Here is a 27,016-nt window from a genome sequence, read left to right on the forward strand (position 1 = left end):
TGAAGGGGAGACACCTACCTACATTATAATAGTGTTCTTAACAGGACCTATTTAACTGGCAGACTTACCTGGCTTATTTTACTAACCACTCGGCTAAAATTTAATCTAATAAAGCTAAGAAACTTTTTTCTGCAATTTAGATTTTTTTTTTTTGATGATATATTTTTTGAAGATAGTTTTGAAATGAAATTGTAAAATAGGCAGTTACTCTAAAGCACCAGCTCAATTGCAATGTATTGATTAACTGAATAATAAAGCAATTTTTCAAGTTTTGTCAAATATTCTAGCAGTTGCTAATTGCATTCCAAATTGGCTGCAGAGAAAAAAAGAACTTTTTTGTTCGGTTTTAAAATGTCTCTTGCATAAATTAGTTTCCTTTTGCTCTTGGTCCAACATCACATACTTATAAGTTTGTAATAATAAATAAGTAGTAATAAAAAAGATGCATTGCTCACAAGATGGTCTTATTTTCAGGAGTCACAGCTTTGCAGACTGAAAGGCTAGGACACAGCTTGACAGATATGTTCAAAATCTAGGAGCCAGGTATATTTCAAGCATCCTTTATAATTACCCTAACACACACACATAATACTGTGTGTGTAAAATTTATTATTTAAATTTGTGTTACAAGTGTTTTGTATAAAAAACAAAATTTATGCTTACCTGATAAATGTCTTTCTTTCCGGGCATGGATAATCCATGACATCATTTCAATTACTAGTGGGATATTCAACTCCTCCCAGCAGGAGGAGGCAAAGAGCACCCCAGCAAACCTGTTAAAGGGACACTGAACCCACATTTTTTCTTTCACGATTCAGATAGAGCATGCAATTTTAAGCAACTTTCTAATTTACTCCTATTATCAAAATGTCTTCATTCTCTTGGTATCTTTATTTGAAAAGCAATAATGTAAGTTTAGATGTTGGCCCATTTTTGGTGAAGAACCTGGGCTGTTCTTGCTGGTTGGACAGAACCAATCAACAAGTGCTGTCCAGTCTACTGAACCTTCTTTTTCAAATAAAGATAGCAAGAGAACGAAGACAAATTTGGGTTTAGTGTCCCTTTAAGTGTAACTTCCCTTACCTATAATCCCCAGGCATTCATCCGAAGGAAAATGGAAAAATTATAATTTAAAAAGAGGTTGGGGTCGTGGACTCTCTATGCCCGGAAAGAAAGACATTTATCAGGTAAGCATACATTTTGTTTTTTTTCCTATGACATGGAGAGTCCACAACGTCATTCCAATTACTAGTGGGAACCAATACCCAAGCTAGAAGACACCGAATGAAAATGGAGGGAGAACAAGGCAGGAGGACCTAAACCGAAAGCACCACTGCTTGAAGAACCTTTCTCCCAAAAGAGGCCTCAGCCGAGGCAAAAATATCACATTTGTAGAATTTGGAAAAAGTATGCAAAGAGGACCTTGTTGCCGCTTTGCAAATCTGTTCCACAGAAGCTTCATTTTTTAAAGCCCAAGATGAGGAGACAGCCCTAGTGGAATGAGCCATAATTCTCTCAGGAAGCTGCTGTCCAGCTGCCTCATAAGCAAAATGAATGTTACTTCTTAACCAGAGAGAAAGGGTAGTAGAAGTGGCCTTCTGAACCTTACGTTTTCCAGAGCAAACAACAAACAGGGCAGAAGATTGCCAGAAAATCTTTAGTAGCTTGTAGGTAAAATTTAAGAGCACGCACAACATCCAAGTTATGCAAAAGACATTCCTTATGAGAAGGATTAGGACAAAAAGAAGGAACAACAATTTCCTGATTAAAGTTTTGATCCAAAACCACCTTAGGGAGAAACCCCAATTTAGTACGAATGACGGTCTTATCTGCATGAAAAATAAGCTACGGGGAATCGCACTGCAGAGCTGAAAGCTCAAACTCTGCGAGCGGAAGAAATAGCAAGGAGAAACAAAACCTTCCAAGATAACAATTTTATATCGGCTCAAATGGAGCCTCCTGCAAAACTTTAAGAACTAGGTTAAGACTCCAAGGAGGAGCAACAAGTTTAAATACAGGCCTGATTCTGACCAGGGCCTGAACAAAAGCTTGAACAACTGGTAAATCTGCCAGACGTTTGTGCAAAAGAATAGACAGTGCAGAAATCTGACCCTTCAGAGTACTGAATGACAAACCTTTCTCCAGGCCATCCTGAAGAAAAGATAAAATTCGGGGGAATCCTCACCCCACTCCAGGAGAAACCCTTAGCTTTGCACCAAAAAAAGGTATTTACACCATACCTTATGGTAAATCCTGCGAGTAACAGGTTTACGAGCCTGAAGCATGGTATTAATGACCGCTTCCAAAAAAAACATGTCTAGACAGGACTAGATGTTCAATCTCCAAGCTTCAGAGAATCTAGATCCTCCAAGGTGGAAGAGATGACATCTTCACCAGATCCGCGAACCAAATCCTGCGAGGCCAGGCAGGAGCTATTAGAATCACAGACGCTCTCTCCTGCTTGATAAGAGCAATGACTCGTGGAAGGAGAGCAAATGGAGGAAACGGGTATGCTAGACTGAAATCCTATGGAACCGCCAGAGCATCTGTCAGAGTAGCCTGAGGATCTCTTGACCTTGATCCATACTGTGGAAGCTTGGCGTTTTGACGAGACACCATCAGATCCAACTCCGGAACCCCCAACCTGAGGTTTATCCTTGAGAACACTTCCTGATGGAGAGCCCACTCCCTGGGATGAAAAGTCTGCTCAGAAAATTTGCCTCCCAATTGCCCACTCCTGGAATGTGGATGGCAGATGTGGATGGCAGAATGCGTGTCACCTCCTTCATGGCCAAGGAACTCTGAGTTCTTCCCTGGTTGTTGATGTAAGCCACTGAGGTGATGTCCGACTGGAATCTGATGAACCGGACTAAAGATAATTGAGGCCAAGCTGTCAAGGCATTGAGGATTGCTCTCAACTCAAAGATGTTTATGGGAAGAGAAGATTCTTCCCGAGACCACAGGCCCTGAGCTTTTAGTGAACCCCAAACAGCTCCCCTTACAGGCTGGCATCCATAGTCACAATCACCTAGGAAGGTCTCAGGAAGCAAGTGCCCCAAGACAAATGTTCCTGTGAAATCCACCACGAGAGAGTTTCTTGTTAGGGGGTCCTCTCGGATAAATCTGAATGGTCTCCGTTCCATTGACTGAGCATGCAAAGCTGCAGTGTTCGCAGATGTAACCGAGCAAAAGGAATGATGTCCATGTAAGCCACCATCAGACCAATCACCTCCATGCATTGAGCGACTGCAGACTGGAGAGAAAAGCAAGAAGTTTGGATTTTCTGATGTCTGTCAGGAAAATCTTCATGGGCAGGGACTCTGTGATTGTCCCTAGGAAACACACTCTTGTAGTTGGAACTAGAGAACTCTCTTCCAGATTCACTTTCCACCCGTGGGAACGTAGAAAAAAACATCTCTGTATGAGATTTTGCTAGTTGAAAAGACGACGCCTCGACCAAAATGTCGTCTAGATAAGGCGCCACAGCAATTCCCTGGGATCTGATCACTGCCAAAAGAGCTCCCAGAACCTTTGTGAATATTCTGGGAGCAGTGGCAAGACCAAACATAAGTGCAACAAACTGGTAATGATTGTCTAGAAAAGCAAACCTTAGAAACTGGTGATAATCCCTGTGAATGGGAACGTGTAAATATGCATCCTTCAGGTCTATAGTATTCATGAACTAACCTTCCTGAACCAAAGGCGCGCATTTTTGTCTCTCCGATAAAGTACAAAGTAACCAGTATGCATTGAAACCCTTTCTTTTAGTCAAAATAGCACTGGAAGTCAAATAAAGGTCCTAGACCCTCCTTCTGATCCCTTAAATAATACCCTTCAGCCAGTCTCTCTATGAAAGGGGAAAACTTAACCCCTTAAGTTCCACACACGTCAGTGCCTGCCAAACTGCCCCACTGATAACCCCCTAAGGAGATTACATGTCCCAGATGATGATCCAAAAGAGGAATTTGCCTTCTAAAGACTGAAGGACAGCACTTTGGAGGTTAAGGCACTTACCTGTGGATCCAGCTACAGGGCAGGAACAGCTTCTTAGGTGTGATAGACACTCCACTCTCTATCAGGGACCTGAAGAAAAAGAAAGAGCAGAGTAACCAGCCCTGGCATTCTATGAAGGGGTAGCAATAATTTTAGAAATAAAGCAAAGACAACCTTGCCGCTTTCTAACTGCTAATAAGCCACCATTACTCTTACTAAAGAGATTGGCATGGACACAGCATAGCCCCTAATCCTTGCGGACATTACCATGCTTATTATTAGGGACTTGAAAGATGTGCGTTTTCCTCTTATTTTAAGAGTAAAGCCCCCACTACAGCATAGGGCGTAGCAGTTTTAGATAAACCCATGTACATTTCACAAAGCACCTCCAGTGAAACAGGCAGCTACCACAGAGCAAGTTGGGAACAAAATTCACCTAATACAATATGCACGGCAACAAGAACTAGTTGCCACTCACATAAAAATAGCCACAGATATGGAGAATTAGTTATTGCTATTGGCTAAAAGATTTGACAAGCCCAAGTGTCCATTCACAACCCCTCCAATAATTAAAGTGGCATTAAACACTAAATACATTTTTATAAATATAGTACTGTGGTTATTCCCTGCCTCCCTCCTAGTCCTAGGCGCCGCAATGTTGGAATCTATCTTTCACTACATTCCAGTGCTTACCTGTTTGCACATGTGCAGCAACTCTTCTTCAGATACCTGCGGTGTATCTTAGGTTCCATAATGGCAGCACCCATGATTAGAATGAAGTACATAACAAGTTATTGGTTTCCCTTTAAGTCTTTACCTCCAGCCTTTCTTGCTGACTTTTTTTAATTTTTTTTTTTTAATTGAGGCAAAGTTTTTGGCATACATAGTAAATAATTACAGCATTGTACAGTTACAGGGTACATCCTTTTAATCACAGATTCAAAAGAAAACCATACATAATAAACACTGCCATGAAAACAAAGGAGGCAAACACAATAATATATACTTTTAGGTATACAACCAAAACCTACAAATAAACAGTTATTGATGAGGTTACACTAATATACAGATCTTCTCATATCTCACAGATGGACATTTTTAGAGAGCACTGGGGGAAACCAGAATGTAATGGACATTCACACAAGAAGGCTAGTGCCTGTGTGTATTAAAATTGGCAGTCACTAGGCTAGTATGAGGATACGCTGACCAGGCCACAGCCAGCGCACCACCAGGAAAGGTTGAGTTATAGTGACTCTTTAAAAAACCGTGCCTGCTATATAAGATAATCAGAGTTCCCATACACATCCATGTGTTGTACAATATGTATGACCGTTTTAGGGGGTCAGTTTAAATCGCCCCGAACGTCCTAACGGCAGTGAGGCATACATGGAAAAATACAAATGAGGTTCTAAATGGGAACATAAACTGAGTCCAATCAGTGAATATGGGTTAAAATGATGTAGTTCTGCCTATTAGTGAGATAAGGTGCATTTCTCAAAGGATTGTGTAAAGGTCTCTATAGCTAGGGGTTGTGTGATGTTAAAACTTTATACATACTGTCTGTTATAGGTTAGTACTGTAATATTTGAATATTGATGGACTTGTTCATAATAGGTTATGCAATTACTTGCACAGACATAGGGGACTAATACTATTATGCATACATAGAGACATACTTATACACACATTATTAAAGTATGATTACTGAAGTAAATGAAAAACCCATGTAAATGGCTGATTACAATCTGATCCCAATATCTTGTTATAACAAGGTGTATCTATCAAACGGTATACATTTGACTTGGCCCCAGGAAACAACATTGAACACAATTACTATCTATGGTTGCCAAATAGCTCAAAACAGTATAGCACAAGACATGTGGGTGAAAAAAAAGCAAAAAGTCTGTTTAAACTAGAAGTGTAAAATAAAAAAAATAAATAAAAAAAAAAATAAAAATATATATATATATATATACATACATACATACATACATACATACATACATACATACATACATACATACATACTAAATGTCTGGAGACATTCCCACCAAGTTTCAAACTGAGAGTGATCATGGTAGTATAAACGCTCATGTAAGATCAAATCCAAGAGATACTAGAAACCACTTATCTTAAAGATCTTTCGTCAAGGCGTGGGCCTCTGAGTGTAGAAAGCAACAGTTTCTGAGATGGATTTTGTAAGTGTTCTCTGTTGATTATGTCCCCGGTATCAGATGTAGGAGAGGGGAACCGTCGCTTCTGATTAAGAGACATTATTTATCCCAGTCTTAGGGCTAGATTTATCAAGCCCCTGCGGCAGCAAGTTCTCACAAGAACTTGCTCGCCGCGATTTATCAAGCAGCGGTCACCAGACCGCTGCTTCCCTAACATCTTCGCCACATCTATTCTGGCGAAATTCAATCTCCTCGGTCGAGTCCGACCGAGGAGATTGACAGCTCCTGCCCGCGCGTGATTGGCTGTGCGCGGGCAGGGGGTGGGATTGCACGCGAGCGCAAAATTGCACTCGTGTGCAATGTTAATTACCTGCGGGTAATTGCGCCCCGCCACAGGCGAGTTGAGGCGTACAGGGGCGCGTATACGCGCCCCTGTACGCCTCAGGGTTGATTAAATTTAGCCCTTAGAATTAGGTGTGTACTAGCTGGATGCTGGAGCTCCTTGTGGTATCGTTGACTGTCAGAAACAGCAAGGGCTTTGTGCACATACTTCTCTGAGTCCCAGACACACACCGCAGTGTCCCATGTCATCCACCTTGTTGGTGCTCAGAAGAAGGAAATTCCGGGAAGCAGGTCTGGCCACCATCTGTAGACAGGGTAAGACCGAGACCGGGGTTTCAGTCGGGTCCTCTGTCTGCCTCTTGTTACTGTGAGTCACAAAATGGCTGTAGTTGCGCTTGAGAGCGTGCACAACTCTGTTGTAAGGCACAGGCTTCAATGCGGTGCTGCTGCGATGTGTAAGAGGTCCTCGATCGGCATCAGATTTTTGTTTGATCGCCTGGGCATTCATTAATGTGAAGTCTGTTCTTTGGTGTGTTGTCACCATTGGTATAGAATTAGTAGAATGGTCTTGGTACGAGTCGTTCATTTTAACTGACCGGACAATATGTGTAGATCCTGGATGCATTAGTAATCTGAATAGCTCCTGTTTTAGGTTTTCAAATTGATGATCAAGTAACTGCTTCACCTCGCCTTCCCATCTAAACAGAGCCTCCATCTCCTGGCCAATGACTAGCCCGCTGAAAAGTGTTAACACTGGAGTTCAGGGTAGATGGTTCCCACTTATTAAAGTAACAAAGTCTCCAATGTGGTAGTTGAAAACTACCTTGTAACCCAGAGTCTGGGGGGGGGGATACATGCAGTAGCCCCAGACACGCGGTGAGCTGAATGTGGTTCAAATCTCTAGCCACTAACACGGCCGCGTGGCTTTCCAAAGAGCACAGGCCAGGATTACTGTCAAAAATCAGCTCTATAATCTAGCTAGAATTAAGTTATAAATGTATTCCTCTGAATGAATGTAGATAGCTGAGTAAATATAATAAAGCACATAATAAAACAAATTTGAGATCAGGAGCTTCATGAAGACACGTCCTGCCGATTTGGAAGTTGGCTCCACCCCCCCTCTTGCTGACTTTTTAATTAAATTTGCTTTCCTGCACTTGAGAATGCACCCAGTTTATTTTAATGTTTTTTTGCCATGTTTTGTATATATTTTGTCTGCTATTTGTGTGTCTGTGTGTGTGAAGAAATGTATCAAGCCTTTAAACTCAAACTAAAGTCCCCAAGTACCAATTAATTCAAAGGAAAGAGGAGTTTATTTTAATTAAACCCAGATTTTATATTTTCTTGTATAATTTGAGATAGAAAGCTGTCATGTTCTGACATTTACAAATGTCTTCCTACAGTAATGCATCTTTTGGTTGCTATCCAGATAGTTGCATATCTTGCATTACTTGGGCTTAAATACGCTTGGCAACAAACTGTTGAGGGCCGGTATTAATTTAACAGGCTTGCTCGTGATTTCACACCTACATTAAATCCTTTTTGGAATAATTATTAGTGTAATAAAGGCAAATAACAGGCATTATTGGTAATGAATGTGAAGGAGTAGAACGCACAGACGTTTCTGCATCACTTATTACTATAATAATAGTTCAGTGACTCATTCCTGTTCATTTCATCCAAATAATTTTGTATTGAATGTGCCGGAATTCTTCTCTCTTCTGTAATTAAATGGCAGGGCTTTCATCTGGTTTTGATTGTACTACTTTATGGCTGCTTGCTCTGATTCTGAGGAATTTTACAGGCAGGTGGCTATCGGAGTACATTTGTTTTAATTTAAAGGACCAGTAAGTTCAGTAGATTAGCATAATCAACAAATGCATGAAAACAAGACAATGCAATAGCACTTAGTCTGAACTTCAAATGAAGTTATAGCTATTTCTTCTCTTCCTGTATCATGTGACAGCCATCAGCCAATCACAAATGCGTATACGTATATTCTGTGAATTCTTGCACATGCTCAGTAGGAGCTGGTGGCTCAAAATGTAAATATAAAAAGACTGCACATTTTGTAAATGGAAGTAAATTGGAAAGTTGTTTAAAATTGCTGCTCTAAATGAATCATGAAAGATTAATTTTCACTTGAGTGTCCCTTTTAAGGGAGTTTAAGCTGCACTATCAAAATCTTCTAATGAATGTTCTTATTGGTCCTTTGCTTACCTATACCTCTGTGTTAACCCAGTGAAAGGGTAAAACTCGGCTCTGAAGCAGCAATGCACTACTGGCCTGGCTCTGAACATGGCCTCTGAGCCAATCAGGGGTGTTATATGTGCATACATCCCAACCTTTCTAAATTCCAAAGAGGGACATATATTGGTGTACATGATCCTGTGACGTTGAACTAAGAGAGAGAAAAAAAGTTTGTTTAAAAGTATCCTGCATAAAATGGATAATGCTGCTTTTTTAAGATAAGTGCAGCTGAGCATTAAAGGCACATATTTCAAATTGAAGGAGCTGTGTAGCACACACCTATTCAAATGGGCTGAACCTGTTTATGTACATATACATATAGAGAGAAGGTAAAGATCAAATACACATGTATTAAAAGTGGTTGTTTTTCTGAGTAAAGTTATTTGAAAAAAACAAAATGTGCCCTGACCTATAGTGTAAATGTAATACACTGCAGCTGGTAAAATCAGGGATGCAGCAACTATAAATGCACACTATAGAAATTTTTATGAAAATACAGAGGTATTGCTACACTGATGCAGAAGCACATAAATGAAGTGGCTGAAACCCTGCATTTAAATGGTGTATATGAGGAACTTTGCAGTACCCGGTTTCCATGCAGCTATAGACATCACAAAGACCCGCCAATAAAAGCGTGCAAATTGATCCTGTGCTTTTCTGCACACTGCTATAGAAACCCAGCAATTAAAGAGTGTGCATTGATCCTCAGCTTCTCTGCCTTCAACTATAGACACCGTGAGGACCTACTTTAATTCTGTGCAGTGCTGCACACAGAAATGAACACTGCAGAATGGCCTGACGTGGCACAGGATCAATGTGCACCCTTTAATTGCTAGGTCCTTGTCTGTCTGTAACTGTCACCTAGATTTAGAGTTTTGCGGCCAAATGAGTGCGTTAGCTACGCATGTTTTTTTTATAGCGCTGCTTCTAAACAACGCTGGTATTTAGAGTTCTCTGAAGGGCTGCGTTAGGCTCCAAAAAGGGAGCATACAGGCATATTTACCGCCACTTCAACTCTCAATACCAGCGTTGCTTATGGTAGCGGCTAGCTGGAAAAACGTGCTCGTACACAATTCCCTTTGCAAAAAAGCAGCGTTAAGCTCCTAACGCAGCCCCATTGTTTCCTATGGGGAAACAGTTTCTAAGTCTGCACCTAACACCCTAACATGTACCCCGAGTCTAAACACCCCTAACCTTACACTTATTAACCCCTAATCTGCTGCCCCCGCTATCACTGACCCCTGCATTACACTATTAACCCCTAATCTGCTGCTCCGGACACCGCCGCAACCTACATTATCCCTATGAACCCCTAATCTGCTGCCCCTAACCTCGCCGACACCTACATAATATTTATTAACCCCTAATCTGCCCCCCCCCACGTCACCGCTACCTTACCTACACTTATTAACCCCTAATCTGCTGACCGGACCTCGCCGCACTCTAATAAATGTATTAACCCCTAAACCGATCTGAACAGCCAATAGAATGCAAGCTCAATCTGATTGGCTAAATGGATCAGCCAATCCGATTGAACTTGAATCCTACCTTAATTACGATTGGCTGATAGAATCCTATCAGCCAATCGGAATTCGAGGGACGCCATCTTGGATGACGTCACTTAAAGGAACCTTCATTCGTCGGGTAGTCGTCATTGAAGAAGGATGTTCCGCGCCGGAGGTCTTGAAGATGGAGCCGCTCCTTGTCGGATGGATGAAGATAGAAGATGCCGCTTGGATGAAGATGTCTGGATGTCCTCTTCTAGCCAGAAAGGATGAAGACTTCTGCCGCTCCGGATGTCTTCTTTTGGTCCATCGGTGCCCGGCTGGGTGAACACGGCTCAAGGTAGGGAGATCTTCAGGTTGGTAGTGCTTAAGGGGGGTTTGGGTTAGAGTAGGGGTATGTGGGTGGTGGATTGTAATGTTGGGGGTGGTATTGTGTTTTTTTTTTACAGGCAAAAGAGCTGATTTCTTTGGGGCATGCCCTGCAAAAAGCCCTTTTAAGGGCTGGTAAGGTAATAGAGCTGTTAACTTTTTTAATTTAGTTTAGGGTAGGGAATTTTTTTTATTTTGGGGGGCTTTGTTATTTTATTAGGGGGCTTAGAGTAGGTGTAATTAGCTTAAAATTCTTGTAATCTTTTTTTATTTTTTTGTAATTTAGTTTATTTAATTGTATGTAATTGTAGTTAATTTATTTAATTAATTTATTGATAGTGTAGTGTTAGGTTTAATTGTAACTTAGGTTAGGATTTATTTTACAGTTATTTTTGTAATTATTTTAACTAGGTAGCTATTAATTAGTAATGAACTATTTAATAGCTATTGTACCTAGTTAAAATAAATACAAAGTTGCCTGTAAAATAAATATAAATCCTAAAATAGCTACAATATAATTATTCGTTATATTGTAGCTATATTAGGGTTTATTTTACAGGTAAGTATTTAGTTTTAAATAGGAATACTTTATTTAATAAGAGTTAATTTATTTTGTTAGAATAAAATAATATTTAACTTAGGGGGGTGTTAGGGTTAGACTTAGCTTTAGGGGTTAATACATTTATTAGAGTAGCGGGGAGGTCCGGTCGGCAGATTAGGGGTTAATACTTGAAGTTAGGTGGCGGCGATGTTAGGGAGGGCAGTTTAGGGGTTAATACTATTATAGGGTTTGCGAGGCGGGAGTGCGGCGGTTTAGGGGTTAATACATTTATTAGAGTGCGGCGAGCTCCGGTCGGCAGATTAGGGGTTAATAAGTGTAGGTAAGGTAGCGGCGACGTTGGGGGGGGGGGGGGCAGATTAGGGGTTAATAAATATTATGTAGGTGTTGGCGATGTTAGGGGCAGCATATTAGGGGTACATAGGTATAATGTAGGTGGCGGCTATGTGCGGTCGGCAGATAAGGGGTTAAAAAAAATTATTATAGTGGCGGCGATGTGGGGGGGGCCTCGGTTTAGGGGTACATAGGTAGTTTATGGGTGTTGGTGTACTTTAGAGCACAGTAGTTAAGAGCTTTATGAACCGGCGTTAGCCCAGAAAGCTCTTAAATGGACACTGAACCCAAATTTTTTCTTTTGTGAATCCGATATAGCATGTAGTTTTAAACAATTTTCAAATTTACTTCTATTATCTAATTTGCTCAATTCTTTAGATATCCTTTGTTGAAGAAATAGCAATGCACATGTGTGAGCCAATCTAGATATGCTTTTCAGCAAGTGATATCAAGAGAATGAATCAAATTAGATAATAGAAGTAAATTAGAAAGTTGTTTAAAATGACATGCTCTTTCTAAATCATGAAAGAAAAAAATTGGCTTTAATGTCCCTTTAACCACTGACTTTTTTTCTGCGGCTGTAGTCTTGTCGGTAGAGGGTCTAATGCTCACTTCAGCCAAGACTCTAAATACTGGCGTTGGGAAGATCCCATTGAAAAGAGAGGATACGCAATTGACGTAAGGGGATCTGCGGTATGGAAAAGTCGCGGCTTGGAAGTGAGCGTTAGACCCTTTCCTGGCTGACTCTAAATACCAGCGGGCGGTAAAAAGCAGCGTTGGGAGCCCTTAACGCTGCTTTTGACGGCTACCGCAGAACTCTAAATCTAGGCGTGTGTGTGCGCTGCCCAACTGGATCAATGTGTACCCTTTAAAGGGATAAAACGGTCAAACATTAATTCTGCATGGGTGCATTCAAAAATGCTTCTAATAAGTTATTACTGTTTTTCAGTGGCACATGCATATATCCTATGAGGGCCCATGTACCAATATTCAAATTATATGCCTGCTGAGAGAAGTGGCTGTTGTGTGTATTTCTTCTGAAAATGTTATTTGTGTCATACAAGCTACTGCTGACCCTGTGAGAAGGTATGGTGCTTAAATACTGGTGTACGGCACCTCACAGGATATGTGCGTATGCCGCAGAGAAACAGTAATAACTTTAGAAGCATTGTTTTCCACCCTGATGGCTTTTAACCACAGAACTGAGTCCCAGTTGCCGTTTCTTTTTTCCAAAAGGATGCGCATGGTTAAGCATGAATCTAGAGGTGAAGTCGGCTGTGTGATAGGCAGTCTGCAGTGGTGACTGTGATGTGACATCAGTATGAGTACTCGGGCAGGCAATGATAGTGATGGAATGGCTAAAACGGTACTGGGTGTCGCAGCAGGCAGAGGAGTGGCAATTCTTGACTGGTGGCTATCTCAGCGGGACAGACAGCAGATTTGTGACTGTCCCGCGCAAATAGTCACAGTTGGAAGGTATGTATGTGCATTGCCACTCATCTTAGGTCTGAAGTTAATAAAAAGCATGCTCAAATGCAAGGGGGTTCAACTGGTGGCTCATTTGTCACTTATGACCTTCTGCAGTAGTTTTTGTTCCAACCCCCACCCCTGCAGAAAGAGAGCAGAAACAAGAATTTGTGTTTTTGTGGCCCCAGGAAAAAGCATAACTGAAAATGTGTTTAGGGTCTCCTGGTGAGTGGGAATCAAGGAGCCCTCTGGAGAAAACAGGGCACTGTGCAACCTTGGCTAAACCTGGCCCTGTGCCACTGGACACTTTTTTTGAAAATATATTATTTGCTTGTTTTATGCCGTACTTTTTATGCAGACTTTATAGCTTCTGTGCCCCCCCCCCCCACCCATGCATAAGGAAGTCAGAATCTCTTCTCTAATGCCTAAATACATTTTTATTGCAGTCCTCTTATATGCAAGTCCTGGCTTTTCTCTACTGTTAGGGCTTTGACTTATACAATGGTAAGCAAAAATCTGTAACACTTATGAGCAAGGTTGATTTTATTTTTTAGCAATAGAGGAAAGTCATACCTAGAGATATTTTTACAAAAAAAAATAGGAAAAATGTATGCTACCAGTTGCTTAATAGAACATTATCGTTTGAGACAATGAGAGCACAGGACATCAAAGAAGATCCCCCCCCACCCAACCCCTAAAAGATCCTACTCGCAGGAGCAGCAGCACAACCGGAGGGCCAGACACAGCAGATCGGGACTATACAGAGTAGCCCGGCAGACACTCGAGGATGTCACAAGTGTGGTCACGAGATGTCAGCGGTCCGCCAGAGAGGGGTGAGGAGGGATCGGTCTCGGGTAAATTGATAGACCGTCCACCCCAACGGACAAATAAGATTGATAAGAAAGATAGAGCAAGCGTGTGATAATAAAAAAGACTATTTATTAAGTCTATTGAAAACCAGCAACGCGTTTCTCAGCTAAAAATAGCCGTTTCATCAGGCTGTAAAAATAACTCACACCTCTTGCTCTATAAAACTAGTATGTTATCCAATCAAGGGACAGTAACAACCCCCCCCCCCCCCGCAGGTGCAGTAACAAGCTAGGATGTCTCATCCAATGACAGGTAGAGAACACACATGACACTGCCAATCGATACGAATCTAAACACTCATGTGAACCACAAACGGCCATATTAACAATAAGAAAAGATAAATCAGTATTGTTATTATTATAGCAGAATAAAATACATTCAATACAAAAAAAAATACACATAATGAGGCTGTTCGCAGGTCACAATTGGTGAATAAAACAAATATTAAATGAACATCATCACAAACATCAAACTATATGACTAATAAGGTGGCTAATCGAGGGACAGTAATAACACCCCCCCCACAGATACAAAAGAAACAAATGAATAAAAATCATATCTTAAAAGAACATAATCATAATAGTTGAACCACCCTACAATGGGTCATCGAAAGACTCTAAAATCTAAAGTCATGCATTGTACAAAAACAATGATCAATTATATTCATCTAGTAAGTACCCAAGTAAGTATCACTCAATATTACACCAGAGAGAGTCTATTAATCATAGACCCTATCAGAGAAACAATAGCATGATCAGCAAGTAATCTATAGTGGACACAATTATGTGATATCTAAACTAAAATGTGAAGTATATGGAGGGGGATAAAATATATAGGACATAGATAAACGTCACATAACTGGGAACAACAACTCCATCAAAAAGCCCATAAAATAAAAAATATAAAAATATAGATATAGTGCAACAATAAATTTATAATATAGGCAGAGAGAGACCCTCAAGACACATCAAGTCCGGAATTACTGGAATGCAGCTAGGTCTATATTCAAATTCAGACCCGCAGGATGCAAACTCGTGAGTACATGTATCCAGTAGGTCTCTCTCTGCCTGAGCCTAGGCAACCTATTGTATAAGTGAGATCTGGGAACAGATTAAATCGGAACAATAGAAAAACAATTGGTGTCTCCATTATGTTGAAAATTGCAGTGTCTGTCTGTTTTTTTAAATTATTTTTCATGTTGCGTATGTGCTCAGACCATTTGGTACTGAGTCTCCTGCAGCTACAACCAACGTACTGTATCCCACAGACACACAATAGCAAATATAGAACATAATGCGAGGCACAAGACGTGACCAATGATGGAAAATTGTCGTCCAGTCAAATTGGATTTAAATGTCTCTTGCTTGTGTGCAATACAGACACACAGCTTGCATCTGCTAACCCCACATATAAAAGACCCCAAAGGTAACACTCATGACCCAGTGGTAGTGGGACTCTTAGTCCTTCTGTGTTTCACTATCTTACTGGGGGCCAAAATAGTCTTCAGATTGGGTGCTCTTTCTCCAACATAGGTGTGTCCGGTCCACGGCGTCATCCTTACTTGTGGGATATTCTCTTCCCCAACAGGAAATGGCAAAGAGCCCAGCAAAGCTGGTCACATGATCCCTCCTAGGCTCCGCCTACCCCAGTCATTCTCTTTGCCGTTGTACAGGCAACATCTCCACGGAGATGGCTTAGAGTTTTTTAGTGTTTAACTGTAGTTTTTATTATTCAATCAAGAGTTTGTTATTTTGAAATAGTGCTGGTATGTACTATTTACTCAGAAACAGAAAAGAGATGAAGATTTCTGTTTGTATGAGGAAAATGATTTTAGCAACCGTCACTAAAATCCATGGCTGTTCCACACAGGACTGTTGAGAGCAATTAACTTCAGTTGGGGGAACAGTGAGCAGTCTCTTGCTGCTTGAGGTATGACACATTCTAACAAGACGATGTAATGCTGGAAGCTGTCATTTTCCCTCTGGGATCCGGTAAGCCATGTTTATTACGATTGTAAATAAGGGCTTCAAAAAGGGCTTATTAAGACTGTAGACTTTTTTTGGGCTAAATCGATTGATTATTAACACATATTTAGCCTTGAGGAATCATTTTATCTGGGTATTTTGATATAATAATATCGGCAGGCACTGTTTTAGACACCTTATTCTTTAGGGGCTTTCCCAAAGCATAGGCAGAGCCTCATTTTCGCGCCGGTGTTGCGCACTTGTTTTTGAGAGGCATGGCATGCAGTCGCATGTGAGAGGAGCTCTGATACTTAGAAAAGACTTTCTGAAGGCGTCATTTGGTATCGTATTCCCCTTGGGGCTTGGTTGGGTCTCAGCAAAGCAGATACCAGGGACTGTAAAGGGGTTAAAGTTCAAAACGGCTCCGGTTCCGTTATTTTAAGGGTTAAAGCTTCCAAATTTGGTGTGCAATACTTTTAAGGCTTTAAGACACTGTGGTGAAAATTTGGTAAATTTTGAACAATTCCTTCATGTTTTTTCGCATTTGCAGTAATAAAGTGTGTTCAGTTTAAAATTTAAAGTGACAGTAACGGTTTTATTTTAAAACGTTTTTTGTACTTGTTATCAAGTTTATGCCTGTTTAACATGTCTGAACTACCAGATAGACTGTGTTCTGAATGTGGGGAAGCCAGAATTCCTATTCATTTAAATAAATGTGATTTATGTGACAATGACAATGATGCCCAAGATGATTCCTCAAGTGAGGGGAGTAAGCATGGTACTGCATCATTCCCTCCTTCGTCTACACGAGTCTTGCCCACTCAGGAGGCCCCTAGTACATCTAGCGCGCCAATACTCCTTACTATGCAACAATTAACGGCTGTAATGGATAATTCTGTCAAAAACATTTTAGCCAAAATGAACACTTATCAGCGTAAGCGCGACTGCTCTGTTTTAGATACTGAAGAGCATGACGACGCTGATATTAATATTTCTGAAGGGCCCCTAACTCAGTCTGATGGGGCCAGGGAGGTTTTGTCTGAGGGAGAAATTACTGATTCAGGGAACATTTCTCAACAAGCTGAACCTGATGTGATTGCATTTAAATTTAAGTTGGAACATCTCCGCATTCTGCTTAAGGAGGTATTATCCACTCTGGATGATTGTGACAAGTTGGTCATCCCAGAGAAACTATGTAAAATGGACAAGTTCCTAGAGGTGCCGGGGCTCCCAGAAGCTTTTCCTATACCCAAGCGGGTGGCGGACATTGTTAATAAAGAATGGGAAAGGCCCGGTATTCCTTTCGTCCCTCCCCCCATATTTAAAAAATTGTTTCCTATGGTCGACCCCAGAAAGGACTTATGGCAGACAGTCCCCAAGGTCGAGGGAGCGGTTTCCACTTTAAACAAACGCACCACTATACCCATAGAGGATAGTTGTGCTTTCAAAGATCCTATGGATAAAAAATTAGAAGGTTTGCTTAAAAAGATGTTTGTTCAGCAGGGTTACCTTCTACAACCAATTTCATGCATTGTCCCTGTCGCTACAGCCGCATGTTTCTGGTTCGATGAGCTGATAAAGGCGGTCGACAGTGATTCTCCTCCTTATGAGGAGATTATGGACAGAATCAATGCTCTCAAATTGGCTAATTCTTTCACCCTAGACGCCACTTTGCAATTGGCTAGGTTAGCGGCTAAGAATTCTGGGTTTGCTATTGTGGCGCGCAGAGCGCTTTGGTTGAAATCTTGGTCGGCTGATGCGTCTTCCAAGAACAAGCTACTTAACATTCCTTTCAAGGGGAAAACGCTGTTTGGCCCTGACTTGAAAGAGATTATCTCGGATATCACTGGGGGTAAGGGCCACGCCCTTCCTCAGGATCGGCCTTTCAAGGCAAAAAGTAAACCTAATTTTCGTCCCTTTCGTAGAAACGGACCAGCCCAAAGTGCTACGTCCTCTAAGCAAGAGGGTAATACTTCTCAAGCCAAGCCAGCTTGGAGACCAATGCAAGGCTGGAACAAGGGAAAGCAGGCCAAGAAACCTGCCACTGCTACCAAGACAGCATGAAATGTTGGCCCCCGATCCGGGACCGGATCTGGTGGGGGGCAGACTCTCTCTCTTCGCTCAGGCTTGGGCAAGAGATGTTCTGGATCCTTGGGCGCTAGAAATAGTCTCCCAAGGTTATCTTCTGGAATTCAAGGGACTTCCCCCAAGGGGGAGGTTCCACAGGTCTCAGTTGTCTTCAGACCACATAAAAAGACAGGCATTCTTACATTGTGTAGAAGACCTGTTAAAAATGGGAGTGATTCATCCCGTTCCATTAAGAGAACAAGGGATGGGGTTCTACTCCAATCTGTTTATAGTTCCCAAAAAAGAGGGAACGTTCAGACCAATCTTAGATCTCAAGATCTTAAACAAGTTTCTCAAGGTTCCATCGTTCAAGATGGAAACCATTCGAACTATTCTTCCTTCCATCCAGGAAGGTCAATTCATGACCACGGTGGATTTAAAGGATGCGTATCTACATATTCCTATCCACAAGGAACATCATCGGTTCCTGAGGTTCGCATTCCTGGACAAACATTACCAGTTCGTGGCGCTTCCTTTCGGATTAGCCACTGCTCCAAGGATTTTCACAAAGGTACTAGGGTCCCTTCTAGCTGTGCTAAGACCAAGGGGCATTGCTGTAGTACCTTACTTGGACGACATTCTGATTCAAGCGTCGTCCCTTCCTCAAGCAAAGGCCCACACGGACATTGTCCTGGCCTTTCTCAGATCTCACGGATGGAAAGTGAACGTGGAAAAGAGTTCTCTATCTCCGTCAACAAGGGTTCCCTTCTTGGGAACAATAATAGACTCCTTAGAAATGAGGATTTTTCTGACAGAGGCCAGAAAAACAAAACTTCTAGACTCTTGTCGGATACTCCATTCCGTTCCTCTTCCTTCCATAGCTCAGTGCATGGAAGTGATCGGGTTGATGGTAGCGGCAATGGACATAGTTCCTTTTGCACGCATTCATCTAAGACCATTACAACTGTGCATGCTCAGTCAGTGGAATGGGGACTATACAGACTTGTCTCCGAAGATACAAGTAAATCAGAGGACCAGAGACTCACTCCGTTGGTGGCTGTCCCTGGACAACCTGTCCACGAGGGATGACATTCCGCAGACCAGAGTGGGTCATTGTCACGACCGACGCCAGTCTGATGGGCTGGGGCGCGGTCTGGGGATCCCTGAAAGCTCAGGGTCTTTGGTCTCGGGAAGAATCTCTTCTACCGATAAATATTCTGGAACTGAGAGCGATATTCAATGCTCTCAAGGCTTGGCCTCAGCTAGCGAGGGCCAAGTTCATACGGTTTCAATCAGACAACATGACAACTGTTGCGTACATCAACCATCAGGGGGGAACAAGGAGTTCCCTGGCGATGGAAGAAGTGACCAAAATCATTCTATGGGCGGAGTCTCACTCCTGCCACCTGTCTGCTATCCACATCCCAGGAGTGGAAAATTGGGAAGCGGATTTTCTGAGTCGTCAGACATTGCATCCGGGGGAGTGGGAACTCCATCCGGAAATCTTTGCCCAAGTCACTCAGCGGTGGGGCATTCCAGACATGGATCTGATGGCCTCTCGTCAGAACTTCAAAGTTCCTTGCTACGGGTCCAGATCCAGGGATCCCAAGGCGGCTCTAGTGGATGCACTAGTAGCACCTTGGACCTTCAAACTAGCTTATGTGTTCCCTCCGTTTCCTCTCATCCCCAGGCTGGTAGCCAGGATCAATCAGGAGAGGGCGTCGGTGATCTTGATAGCTCCTGCGTGGCCACGCAGGACTTGGTACGCAGATCTGGTGAATATGTCATCGGCTCCTCCTTGGAAGCTACCTTTGAGACGAGACCTTCTTGTTCAGGGTCCGTTCGAACATCCGAATCTGGTTTCACTCCAGCTGACTGCTTGGAGATTGAACGCTTGATCTTATCGAAGCGAGGATTCTCAGATTCTGTTATCGATACTCTTGTTCAGGCCAGAAAGCCTGTAACTAGAAAGATTTACCACAAAATTTGGAAAAAATATATCTGTTGGTGTGAATCTAAAGGATTCCCTTGGGACAAGGTTAAGATTCCTAGGATTCTATCCTTCCTTCAAGAAGGATTGGAAAAAGGATTATCTGCAAGTTCCCTGAAGGGACAGATTTCTGCCTTGTCTGTGTTACTTCACAAAAAGCTGGCCGCTGTGCCAGATGTTCAAGCCTTTGTTCAGGCTCTGGTTAGAATTAAGCCTGTTTACAAACCTTTGACTCCTCCTTGGAGTCTCAATTTAGTTCTTTCAGTTCTTCAGGGGGTTCCGTTTGAACCCTTGCATTCCGTTGATATTAAGTTATTATCTTGGAAAGTTTTGTTTTTAGTTGCAATTTCTTCTGCTAGAAGAGTTTCAGAATTATCTGCTCTGCAGTGTTCTCCTCCTTATCTGGTGTTCCATGCAGATAAGGTGGTTTTACGTACTAAACCTGGTTTTCTTCCAAAAGTTGTTTCTAACAAAAACATTAACCAGGAGATTATCGTACCTTCTCTGTGTCCGAAACCAGTTTCAAAGAAGGAACGTTTGTTGCACAATTTGGATGTTGTTCGCGCTCTAAAATTCTATTTAGATGCTACAAAGGATTTTAGACAAACATCTTCCTTGTTTGTTGTTTATTCTGGTAAAAGGAGAGGTCAAAAAGCAACTTCTACCTCTCTCTCTTTTTGGATTAAAAGCATCATCAGATTGGCTTACGAGACTGCCGGACGGCAGCCTCCCGAAGGAATCACGGCTCATTCCACTAGGGCTGTGGCTTCCACATGGGCCTTCAAGAACGAGGCTTCTGTTGATCAGATATGTAGGGCAGCGACTTGGTCTTCACTGCACACTTTTACCAAATTTTACAAGTTTGATACTTTTGCTTCTTCTGAGGCTATTTTTGGGAGAAAGGTTTTGCAAGCCGTGGTGCCTTCCATTTAGGTGACCTGATTTGCTCCCTCCCTTCATCCGTGTCCTAAAGCTTTGGTATTGGTTCCCACAAGTAAGGATGACGCCGTGGACCGGACACACCTATGTTGGAGAAAACAGAATTTATGTTTACCTGATAAATTACTTTCTCCAACGGTGTGTCCGGTCCACGGCCCGCCCTGGTTTTTTTAATCAGGTCTGATAATTTATTTTCTTTAACTACAGTCACCACGGTACCATATGGTTTCTCCTATGCAAATATTCCTCCTTAACGTCGGTCGAATGACTGGGGTAGGCGGAGCCTAGGAGGGATCATGTGACCAGCTTTGCTGGGCTCTTTGCCATTTCCTGTTGGGGAAGAGAATATCCCACAAGTAAGGATGACGCCGTGGACCGGACACACCGTTGGAGAAAGTAATTTATCAGGTAAACATAAATTCTGTTTTTAAACACTACTTTCAGTGTAGTCCCTATTAGACTCCCCAAAATGGGGTCTTTAGTTAGAATGCCCCAATGTTTTGTGATGATTTGTTTTATTAAATTATGGTGACAGTTGAATTGAGTGATAAATAAAGCATGATTCTCATTAATACTAGATTAAATCTCATTCTTCTTGTTTGATTTGAGAAAATAATCATCCCTATTATCAAATGTAGCTCTTCTGTAACTACTGTCTATGATATGCGATGGATAATTCTTTTTAACCTTTCATCACACGTTTTAAGATGATGAGGTGAGGATATTGGGAAGGGGACTTTCGTTTAGCCCAACAAACATAACACGTTTTCTTTGTTTGTGGATTTGAATTGGTTCACTCAAAAACTATCTATGCAAAAATTCTTTGCCGAAAAACGACTCAAGGATAAAACTAGAGTTCCCATCCTAACGGACACAATGAACATGAGACTTAATCAGCTACAAGTCCCGGTTTTTGAACCCGACTCTCTGGCTGAACAATTATGTGAAGATTATATTCACACTAACTTTAGAAATAAACCCAACTTTATGCCACATTTGAATAACAATGCACACATTGAAATATTCAAACAGTTGGTAAGTGATTTAGATCGTATCCCTAAGAATACTAGGAATATTAAAAACAACCTTTATGCCAATGAAAAAAGAGCTTTGGACAGTCTTAAAAATGACAAGTCCCTTGTTATTAGGCAAGCCGACAAGGGTGCGGGGTGGTTTTACAGAATTTGGAGGATTATCTTTCAGAGGCCAGAAATATACTTCATAATACATCATATTATGTTCGATTGAATTATGATCCCACAATCCAATATAAAGCCATTTTGATAGATCTTGTGGTTTATGCTTTTAGGGAAGGTATAATTATATAAAAAAGAAAAAGATTTCTTGGTGCCCAATGAACCGAATCATGCATTCTATTATCATGCATAAAAACCCTAATTGTCCTCCCGATCATCCCATAATAGCAGGCATATTTCTACAAAAATATGTTATAGGTCTTGACTCTTATATCCGGGATTCCTCAGACTTAAAGGGACAGTCTAGTCCAAAATAAACTTTCATGATTCAGATGTAATTTTAAACAATTTTCCAATTTTACTTTTATCACCAATTTTGCTTTGTTCTTTTGGTATTCTTATTTGAAAGCTAAACCTAGGAGGTTCATATGCTAATTTCTAAGCCCTTGAAGGCCGCCTCTTCTCTCAGGGCATTTTGACAGTTTTTCACCACTAGAGGGTGTTAGTTCACGTTTGTCATATAGATAACACTGTGCTCACGCACGTGGAGTTCCAGTGAGCAAGCTCTGATTGGCTAAAATGGATGTCTGTCAAAAGAACTGAAATAAGGGGGCAGTTTGCAGAGGCTTAGATACAAGGTAATCACAGAGGTAAAAAGTGTATTTATATAGCTGTGTTGGTAATGCAAAACTAGGGAATGGGTAATAAAGGGATTATCTTTCCAAACAATAAAAATTCTAGTGTACATTGTCCCTTTTAATTAAGAAATTTGAATCCTTGACCATTACCTCTGATCTATTATGGATCACTTGTGACGTACAGGCACTGTACTCAAACATTTCTCATAATTTGTGTATTTTGGCGGTATTTGAATATTTACAAGAAGATCCTTATCTTCCTGAGAATCAATGTGAGTTTATTTTACAGCTCATATCTTTTATCCTTAGGCATAATTATTTTTTGTTTCAGGACAAGTTTTTTTCTTCAAATCAAGGGTACCGCCATGGGTATCAGGTTCACCCCTAGTTATGCCAATTTGTTTATGGGGTCATTTGAGCAGCTATACATTTATGACCCTGCATACGGGACGAACCTGGTGTTCTATGGGCGGTACATTGATGATTGTTTGGAAGGGGGACCTTGCCTCTGCTAATCATTTTGTGGAGCATCTCAACCATAATGACAAGGGACCCGTCTTTACCAGCTCTATAGATCACGAGACTGTTGTCTTTTTGGACCTTGAACTAAAATTTGATAATGGGAAGGTGACTAGCACCACATATTTTAAGACAGTGGATTGTAACAACTATCTAGATTTTACAAGTCACCAATATTATCCGTGGAAACGGAATGTGCCTTATGGCCAGTTTAAACGTATCCGCCGCAATTGTAGTACACTTGCGGATTATCAAACTCAAAGCCTGATCCTGAAGGAAAGGTTCAATGAGAAGAATTATTCATCTCATGTCATAGATAGTTACAGAAGAGCTACATTTGATAATAGGGATGATTATTTCCTCAAATCAACAAGAAGAATGAGACTGAATCTAGTATTAATGAGAATCATGCTTTATTTATCACTCAATTCAACTGTCACCGTAATTTAATAAAACAAATCATCACGGAACATTGGGGCATTCTAACTAAAGACCCCATTTTGGGGAGTCTAATAGGGACTAAACTGAAAGTAGTGTTTAAAAGAGCACCCAATCTAAAGTCTATTTTGGCCCCCACTAAGATTTTTCAAAAGTTGTTTGGTTCAATTCGGTCCAAACTCCTTAGATTCAGAATATTGTTTCTCAGGGGTACAGAATAGGATTCAGAGTAAGACCGCCTGTGAAGTCTTTTTCTCTGTCACATATTCCAGCAATCCCAGTAAAGGCTCAGACTTTCCTGAAGTGTGTTTCAGACCTGGAGTTATCTGGGGTATTCATACCAGTTCCGTTTCAGGAACGGGGTCTGGGGTTTTATTCAGAACTATTCATTGTCCCAAAGAAAGAAAATCTTTTGAATTGTCATGTAAGAGTACCATCTTTCAGAATGGTGATTATAAGGTCTATTCTGCCTTTTGTTCAGCAAGGGCATTATTTGCCCACAATAGATTTACAGGATGCATATCTTCATATTCTGTTTCATTCAGATTATTTTCATTTTCTGAGATTCTCTTTTTTTAGACAAGCATTACCAATTTGTTGCTCTTCCTTTCTGGCTTAGCGATAGCTCTAGGAATCTTTTCAAAGGTTCTCAGTGTTTCCTTATTTGGACGATATCTTGGTACTTGCTCAGTCTTTTTGCTCTGCAGAATCTCATAGGATTCAACTTCTATTGTTCCTTCAAAGACATGGTTGGAGGATCATTTTATCAAAAAGTTCCTTGATTCCTCAGACAAGGGTCACCTTTTTTAGGTTTCCAGATAGATTGTGTCAATATCTTTGTCTCTAACAGACAAGAGACAATTTATATTGGGTTCAGCTTGTCGGAACCTTCAGTCTCTATTATTTCCTTCAGTAGCTATATGCATGGAAGTTTTAGGTCTCATGACTGCAGCATCGGACTCGATTCCCTTTGCTCGTTTTCATATGAGACCTCTCCAGTTTTGTATGCTGAATTAATGGTGCAGGGATTATACTAGGATATCACATTTAATATCCTTGAATCCCAATATTCAACTATCTCTGACTTTGGTGGTTAGATCACCATTGTATAGTTTTACGGGTCTTTGGTTCATCCAACCTGGACCGTGATCACATCAGATGCAAGTCTTTTAGGTTGGGGAGCTGTCTGGGGATCTCTGACAGCACAAGGGGTTTGGAAATCTCAAGAGGCATGATTACCAATCAATATTTTGGAACTCTGTGCAATTCTCAGAGCTCTTCAGTTTTGGCTTCTGTTGATTATTGGTTATGATTTTTTGTATAAAGCACAATTATTCCAATTCCTTTTGTTGATGATTTTTACTCCTTTCTTTATCACCCCACTTTTTGGCTATTCGTTAAACTGAATTGTGGGTGTGGCGAGGGGTGTATTTGTAGGCATTTTGAGGTTTGGGAAACTTTGCCCCTCCTGGTAGGATTGTATATCCCATACGTCACTAGCTCATGGACTCATGCCAATATGAAAGAAATTAATTTATCAGGTAAGTTCTTACATAAATTGTGTTTTTCCATCATGTGCCTTGCATTATGTTGTATATTTGCTATTGTGTGTCTGTGGGATACAGTACATTGGTCGTACCTGCAGTAGACTCGGTACCAGATGGTCTGAGCACATACGCATCATGAAAAATAATTTAAAAAACAGTCTCTCCAGACACTGCAATTTTCAACATAACGGAGACACCAAATGTTTTTCTATTGTTCTGATTGAATCTGTTCCCAGATCTCACTTATACAATAGGTTGTCTAGGCTCAGGCAGAGAGAGACCTACTGGATCCATGTACTCAAGAGTTTGCATCCTGCGGGTCTAAATATAGACCTAGCTGCATTCCAGTAATTCAAGACTTGATGCGTCTTGTGGGTCTCTCTCTGCCTATATTATAATTTATTGTTGCACTATAGCTATATTTTTATATTTTTTATTTTATGGGCTTTTTGATGGTGGTGGTGTTCCCAGTTATGTGACATTTATCTATGTCCTATATTTTTTTTATCCCCCTCCATATACTTCACATTTTAGTTTAGATATCACATAATTGTGTCCACTATAGATTACTTGCTGATCATGCTATTGTTTCTCTGCTAGGGTCTATGATTAATAGTCTCTCTCTGGTGTAATATCGAGTGATACTTACTTGGGTACTTTACTAGATGAATATAATTGATCATTGTTTTTGTACAATGCATGACTTTAGATTTTAGAGTCTTTCGATGATCCATTGTAGGATGGTTAGACTATTATGATATGATCTTTTTAATATCTGATTTTTATTTGTTTCTGTATACTGTCTCACTATGTGTAATTTGTAATATCTATTGCAAAGAAAATATTTCTGTGTAGATTTCATACAATATTTTAGCAATGTTAATGACATATTGTTTTTACTGTTTATATGGCCATCTGTGGATCTTTAGAGGCATAAGGTCCGTATCGATGGGCGGTGTGATTGCACCCCCCCTTTGGGTAAGTTGGCTATTCATTTTGAGATTGGACGAGACATCCCCGCTTGCTTTCGTATCTGTGGGGGGGTGTGACTTATTAGTCATATAGTTTGATCTTTGTGATGATCATTTAATATTTGTTTTATTCACCAATTGTGACCTGCAAATCGCCTCATTATGTGTATTTTTTTTATTGTATTGAATGTATTTTTATTCAGTTATAATAATGATACTGATTTATCTTTTCTTATTGTTAATATGGCTTTTTGCGGTTCACATGAGTGTTTAGGTCTGTATCGATGGGCAGTGTCATGTGTGTTCTCTACCTGTCATTGGATGAGACATCCTAGCTTATTACTGCACCTGCGGGGTGTGTGTGTTGTTACTGTCCCTTGATTGGATAACATAGTAGTTTTATAGAGCAAGAGGTGGGGGTCATTTTTCAGCCTGATGAAACGACGAATTTTAGCTGAGAAACGCGTTGCTGGTTTTTAATAGACTCTTAATAAATAGTCTATTTTATTATCACACGCTTGCTCTATCGTTCTTATCAATTGTATTTGTCCTTTGGGGTGGACGGTCTACCAATTTACCCGAGACCGATCCCTTCTCACACCCCTCTGGTGGACCGCTGACATTGGAACATCCGGTACTCCTGCTGATTGTATGGGCTGTCTGACTTCTTGTGACCACACTTATGAATTCCTGGCGTGTCTGTCAAGCGACTCGGTATAGTCCCGATCTGCTGTGTCCGGCACTCTGGTTGTGCCGCTGCTCCTGTGAGTAGGATCTTTTGGGGGGGGGGGGGTGGAATCTCCTTTGCTATCCTGTGCTCTCGTTGTCTCAGACGATATTGTTCTATTTGTCGCCTCTTTTTCTGTCTTCTACAGGATTAATTAC

General features: G+C 41.0%; 1 protein-coding gene across 2 annotated transcripts in view; it reads left to right on the plus strand.

The window, feature by feature from the left end:
• WASL (WASP like actin nucleation promoting factor) overlaps positions 1 to 27,016 on the plus strand; it is a 503,517-nt gene that overhangs the window by 38,144 nt on the left and 438,357 nt on the right. The window lies entirely within an intron of this gene.

This window comes from Bombina bombina, chromosome 6, assembly GCF_027579735.1.
Source record: "Bombina bombina isolate aBomBom1 chromosome 6, aBomBom1.pri, whole genome shotgun sequence".
NCBI lineage: Eukaryota > Metazoa > Chordata > Amphibia > Anura > Bombinatoridae > Bombina > Bombina bombina.